The sequence below is a fragment of the Micromys minutus genome (assembly GCF_963924665.1).
Source record: "Micromys minutus genome assembly, chromosome: 7".
Taxonomy (NCBI): Eukaryota; Metazoa; Chordata; class Mammalia; order Rodentia; family Muridae; genus Micromys; species Micromys minutus.
In genome coordinates this window covers 19,104,760-19,112,234 of record NC_137976.1, presented here as the reverse complement: position 1 = coordinate 19,112,234, position 7,475 = coordinate 19,104,760, and positions in this window count along the sequence as shown.

Here is a 7,475-nt window from a genome sequence, read left to right as displayed (position 1 = left end):
AAGCTCAAGTACTGAAAATGGTCACTTCTCATTCCAAAGTAGGGAAACTAAAAAAAAAGGTGAGTTATAGGGAAGAAAATGAATGATCTCCCCATAACCTTTCCAATAAAGCAATGGAGAGACCTTGCGTAATGACTTTCAACTTATTCATAAGAAGACAATGGGCATTTGTCTACCTAGTTCTCCTATGAGATTGCTTTGACAATTGAGGGGATTTCTAAAGGTGTCAGGGACAATGTCTTTATGCAGACTTGTAATGAATTCTTCTAGCATTTTCTCCTTCTCTTTTTCATGCTTCCCTACTAGTTCTATCGATCACCTGTGGACACATCCCTCCTTAAATATTAATGGAGATTGGTATGTCCCCACTACAGATTAAAACTAAAAGTGAAATTTAAGCAAAGCTAGCCAAGACCATGGACTCAAAGACATAAAATTCACTTTTTCTAAGCTTTAAATTAAGAACTGTGGACCACAGCACTCTTGATGGTGGGCTGGACACAGTTTCAAGACTATCCCTGGCTCTAGCAGCATTGGCCACCTCTTAGATGAAGGGGCAAAGGAAAGGAAGCACTACCGGAACACTGTTACAAGTGTGATGGAGAAAGGAATTTCCACGTGCAGCTTTGGAGGTTCAAGCAGCCACACAAGGTACAGAGTTAACACTGGGGAGGAACAGAAAATTAAGACTGTGGCTTCTCATGCTTTGCGTCCATTGATCATCTGCCAGTTTATCCCAGGGGCCAAAAGTAATCAGTAATCTGGGAACCAGAGAGCAATTACAGGGGCTTGCTTCCTGAGGCACAGAACAGAGAAGATGCTGCCTCTGAGGGAGAATTTGGAGTGGAGAGGAAGGCATACCCAACATCAGACTTCTTCTTTAATTAAAGAAGAAGATGAACCCAATCGTAGGGTTGGTACACAACCTGCTCTGGGACAGACAAGTACTATTCACTGAATGGTCTTTCCCTCAGCTCCTATACTGAGTGTGACTTTCCCCTGGAGATGAGGTTTACTATGGTGTGATGAACAGCATGTTGATTTTGAAATCCATGTTGTGGGCTTTATCCTTATGAGGTATTGAGTTGGTCGAAACCCAACGGTGTCATGGTGTTTGGAGGAAGAATCTGGGAATTGCTTACAGAGAATATTACAAGGAAGAAGCTGTCATAATTCAATATTGTGATTTTTAAAGAAGAGAAAACGCACAGACAGACAGACAGACAGACAGACAGACAGACACACACACACACACACACACACACACACACACACACAGTGAGAGATTGGGGTAAGTCTTATGCATGCATGTGTGAACTTCCTTCCTTCCTTTCTTCCTTCCTTCCTTTCATCCTTCCTTCCTTCCTTCCTTCCTTCCTTCCTTCCTTCATTCCTTGCTATACCATGCCTCATATCACCTTAGGACTCTGCCAGTAAAAAGACTACCAGCATATTCAGACCCTTGTTTTTCTATCTCCAGATCTGAGAAACAAAATAAATGCCCTTACCTAGACTTTGACATTCTATTTTTAACAACAGAGAGGGGAAAACACACAAAGATTAACACCCAATCAAGGTTAATGTTAGTGTGGGAGGTGACGGCAATACTGTAGTCTCAGAAGATGAGGGATGACCCATTGTTTTTCTCATTGGTTTTCTGTCCCCTCTGCCTCTCGTTAGAGACCTGGCCTCATCCCCACTGCATAGGTGGAAGGTGGCCATCAGCAAGCTTGAGATTCTTCTCACCAGAAACCGAGTTAGCTAGCAACGTGACATTGAACTGTACAAACTTCCGAGCTAGAAAAGAAGCTAGAATTCTGGTGAGGACATTTTTATTACAGAAGCACAAGCAGAGAGAAGAGACTAGCTGGGCTTTCTGTCATATAAACAAATATGAAGACTGACTTTCATACTTAACATTATCTAGTTTAGAGGGCATGTGCAATGGTTTCTACATCACACGGGACTCGGTAAATGTAACAGCTTTTCTTACACAGCTTGCTTCTATACTGTCATCAATTCTGGAAAATTCTTACCTATTATGTCTTTCCCTCATATCTGCATTTCCTTATAATATAGTAATAAGACACAAGCCAGGCCTTGTAAGTTTAATGTTTCTTAAACTCTACCCAGACTGAATTCTGAGTCATTTCTTCCACTGTACTTTTGGATTGTAGAACGTCTGTCTCTTCAGCTCTGTTTGTTGTCTAATTTTGACTCACTATTAGACTTCAGGCCCAGTCACAAAAGACCAGACATATTATGCACTCACTGCTAATTGGATACTAGCCCCAGAAATCTCTGAATACTCCAGAAACAACTCACAGGCCATATGAAGCTCAAGAAAAACAAAGGCCAAAACGTGAAAGCCTCAGTTCTTCTTAGGAAAAAAAAAATGTATAGCACCATCTCAGAGTGTGGTACACCTAGACCTTAAATCATTAATAATCAAAGAGCTAAGAATATAGCCTTGTGGTGATTTTTGGTATTTAAAAATCATTATGTTTAATCTATACACACCAAGCAAACTCTGACTGTTTCCATGTTATGTTCTGTTCTACATGTACTTTATGCTTATGGTAACTAGTAAGATTTCAATGCATGCTATCAAACCTCTAAAAGAATTAAGTACTGAAAAAAAATTCATATAGTGTTGTGCCAAAATGCCTTTAAAAATCTGTACATGTATCTCTTTATAAAAATAAAGTTGTAAGAGAAAAAAAAATTGTATCTTTCCATTTTAAGTATTGTTTTCATTAAGGGTTCCTGTTGCCCTGATCAAACACCAAGACCAAAAGCAACTTGGAAAATAAAGGGGTTAATTTACCTCACAGCTTTCACATCATACTCCATGGCTGAGGGGAGTCGAGAAAGAATTCAAGTAAAGAACCTGGAGGCAGACACTTATGCGGAGGCCATGGAGAAGTGCTGCTTACCAGCTTTGTTGCCCATGGTTTGCTTAGCCTGCATTGTTACAGCATCCAGGACCAGTCGCCCAGGAGTGACACTGCCCACGGAGAGCTGGTCCCACCCACATTCACCGTCAGTCAAGAGACCCTTCCACAGACCAATCTCTGGTGCTGGCATATTCTCCGCTCAAGTTTCTTCTTCCCAAATGACTAGCTTGTTGACATAGAACTCCCAGACCAAATGTTTTCATAATTTTAAATTTTAAAATAAATTCTGTCTGGTCAATCTTTTGCAGCCCATATTCATTGCTCTCGTACTTGGTGCCTTTCTGTAAAAAGAAACTCTAAATATGGGGCATTTTTATAATATGCTAAATGCAGTAATTCCACTATCTATAGTCCTTGTGACAGTGTGCTTCCTTTTTGAATTTGTGCTTTTTATTGGACTTGTTTTATTTCCCGATGCCTTTTATATTTTTCTTGTTCTTCTGGGGTTAGTTTTAATGAGACTTCTGTGGGCTTTTCTGATCCTAGACTAGGAGAGTACTTTTCCACAAAATACCACCCACCAGATGGCACAACCTCCTAGCTGGTAAAATCAATTCAGAGTACAGACCCTAGTCAGGGTCAACATGCATTCAAACTCTTTTTGGAGAAATAGTTTTTGCCAATTTAGTTTGTTTTGTATTCTGTTTTGTGTGTGTGTGCGTGTGTGTTTTTCCAAATCTTAGCAAACTTTCTATAATAAGAAATTTAGCATTTAAAAATCCACTCAGTGGAATTTTGTAATGCAGCCATACTGAAGTGTCACCACCATCTGAATACACTTCCAGGATGTGCTGACAACTGTAAATGGAAGCACTTTGCAGAGTGTCTAGTAGATTCTCCCCACCGTCAAGTCTCTCTAGTTCCAGTCAACAGCTAACGCACCTTTGACACCTAAAGAGTTGCCTGCTCTGGGTGTGGTCAACACTTAGAACCATATAACATTTTCCGTTATAATTTCATTTCTGCTTTTCGGTGGGGTGGTAGAGATCACGTCATCTACAATGAGCTAGTTTTCGTCTTTGCACTTTCTAACTATTGGGAGGAAGGCTGCCATCAACATTCAAGCACGAGGTTTTGGTAGAAGTTAGGGTATCATTGCCATCTTCCTAGGCTTCTTCTAATTCAGGAACTAAGTATGTTTCTCTAAGTATTTGTCTTATACGTTTTTTTTTTTTTAAATTGACATTTCTGTAGTGTAATGCTTGTTGCCTCTTTGCTTAAATGTATTTCTAAGTATTTTGTTTTTTTCAATGATTTGTGTTAAAAAGCAGTGTCATTTTCCTTTTGGATTACCCTTTGTTACTGTGTAGAGGGATCTGTAATTTAGATGTATTGATCCATGTCTTCCTATATTGCTTTATCAATTTGTCGTTTTGTTCCATTTTCACCCTAAATCAAGCAGGGAAAAGTCAGTTTCCCCTGATGCCAACCTTTGTAGGGCAGCGATTCGATTTTGATCCGAATCATTTCGTTGAGGATCTGTTTGAAATTCCTCAGGTTTTACATGAGGGTTGGGCACATATTCAGAAGCCCAAAGTTTTATGGTTTCAAACTCCGTGCTTCCTGTGGGTCTCAATCCTCCTCCTCAGACAGTTCTAGGACACATGTAGGGCTCTGGCAGCTGTCCTTGTCCTGGATTCACGTGTGTACTTACTCTAACCGTCCTTGCTGGCCCAGCACAGACACATGGGCATGTTTGCATGTGTTTGGGTATTATATTTAGTGTCGTAAGTGTTTCTCAGTCAATATGTTTTGCAGGATCCCAGTGTGTTCGCACAACTGGAAGAAGCCCTTTTCAGTGGTTTTCTGTGGAAGCGTATGCACATTTTTGTATGCATACATACAAAAATTGGAAAATGCGGCTTTTTTTCTATCAACGTATTCTGCCTTACAGATGTTGTACATATACACAGGCGGAATGTGAAAGGAATGTACAGTCATGCATACACCAGGTAACATCATCAGCGAGTCTGATGACAGGCTCAGGACTGCTTCTGTGGGAATGCCCTGTGTAAAAGAAATCCCGCTGACGGTGCAGAATCTCACTTAACCATCAGAGCCATACTGCCTTCCCTCTCGTGACCACAGCCAGGTGACAAGACCACGGTTTATAGAAGAAAGCACTCTGCTTGGCCATCTATCACTGCGGCCCATTAATTGATAGCAAACCAGGAGTTACTAGCAGTAACCCGAAACCATTGTGCCCAGGTAGGTCCTTTGTTGTAAGACTTGGCAGCACTTAAAGTTCATGGAATTTAAGTTTCAAGTAAAACCCCAAAGAGTGACTAGTAATGGGCAAACTCAGTCTTAAGCGAACAAAATTGCAGTCCAAGAGAGAGCAAATTTCATCATAAAGATGACTGACGTGAATAGACTCTCCAGAAAGTAAAGTTTTTATGCAAGTTGACTGTACACACCGTTTCTTTATCGATCCAGGCCAAGCATTGACCGTCTTATATCTATTCGACCTCATGATGCTCTATAGAAAGGTTAAGGGATGATTCAGGATAGTGTTAAAATGTCTCTCATTCAGAACAATCAGCTCCTGGGTAAGTGAGATGGCGCAGCCCATAAGAAGTGCTAGAAACCTAAGTATGTGGAAAAAACCAACTTGTGAAAGTCATCCTTCGACTTTCACACATGTGCACCCACGCTTGTACATGTGCACCACGTGTACACGTGCATGCACACACATGCACACACACTTTCAGACACACTGAGAGAAAGAGAGAGACAGACACAGACTGAAATTAAACTGACAAGTAAGAATAAATGCTGAAGCAATGTTTTTGGTGCTGAAAGGAACTGGTTGCTTGTCCTGAGGGCCTACACTGTATTCATACATGGCACCCACATGCTAACATGCATTTTTCTGTAACTCCAGGGCCAGGGATCCAGATTCTCTTCTGACCTGCACAGGCACCAGATAAACACACAAGATACTGAGGTATACATGCAAGCTAAAGATCCCTATTCAAAATAAAACGTAAAAAAAAAAATAAAATCTCTAGACACCTAAGTTCTTGTCTATATGTATTTTTAGATAAAAATATTAAAGTTGGCCAAGAAATCTATATTTATATGTTTGTGTATGTGTATGTATATGTATACAATGTATACATATATGATTTATATGTATTTGTACATGATGTATATTTCTTTTGTGTATGTGTGTGTATGTGTATGATGTATATGTATATGTATATATTTTTTCTTTAAGCACATTTACTAGATCACAATACTGCCTTAAGTAACATTAGTTAAGATCTTACAAAATGTTCATATATGAAATTATCCCATTTTCTCTAATCAATTTTAACCAGGAATGAGTTTTGCCTACTTACTATTTTTTGTCCTACAAGCAAGAAATATCATTGTGTGGATTTGGGTTGGAGACAGTGGAGGCTTTCTTCTGATTTGAACTTGGTCTTATTAGCAGTCCAACTTGGGTCAGCCTTACTGTACATGAATGTAATAGTTACATCATTATGTTATAAGCAGCTAATTGTATTTCCAGCACTGATGAATTATTCATGGAATAATCACATAATGTACTTGGCAACGATGTTTTATTTTGCATGCTAATTTGAACATGGTACATTTTTCACATTTTGATCTAGAGATGATCTCTGATAATGACCTGTTTGTGGATATAGGGACTTCCAGTGACCTCAATACTCCATTTTCTCTAAACATTGCTTCATAATGTGTATATTTTACCAGTGTGCTATAGGTCAGTGAGAGTCAGGGCACTGTTAATAATTTCTCTTAAGTCCCTCTAATTATTACTTATTAACCATGTTTCCAAAGGATTTTTTTCTAACACGAAACGTGATGCCCAGGATCTTAAAACAGCAAGCACGCTGCCTTCTCTCTTCTTTACTCAGACTTCTAAGCGCATCACTCTTCTCAAGTCTGCGTGGTCTCCTGGATTCTTTTCTGTTAATTACACTTTTCCCACCTGCACTCTAATCCACTCACCGCAATAAATCTCCTACAGGTAATCCTGTAGTTTTATGTATGGGGCAATGATTCAACATTGACGAGCACCTAGCTGTCTTAATGGTCTCCCTGTCTTGGCCTTCTTACCTCAGCTCTTTACACAGCTGTCAGATTAATTCTTCTACAGCTACTGATTAAAGCGCATGCTTCCCTATTCACAAGTGTGTCTCGGCTTACAGCTCTCATCCACTTTTAAGGCTTCCCTAAAGTATCTACTCTTTGAATGATTTTATTTCATTTGAATCCCATGGAACCTACGTATTTCTCCACAAAGCCCTCCAGTTCATAACAAGATCCACACTTCCTCCTGCCTGGGATTTCCAGTTAACCTGTACATGTTAAACAAGCACCATTCACTCAAGGTTAGGCACAAGGGAAACAGATTTCTCACTATGTTCTTAGAACTTCCAGCCTTCGGCCTTTTATCAACCTCATCCTTGTAGGACTTAATTTTACTTTCCTTAAAAGGTTGGAACCATTTTGTCCTGAAGCCTGAGCCACATTCTATAGACATGC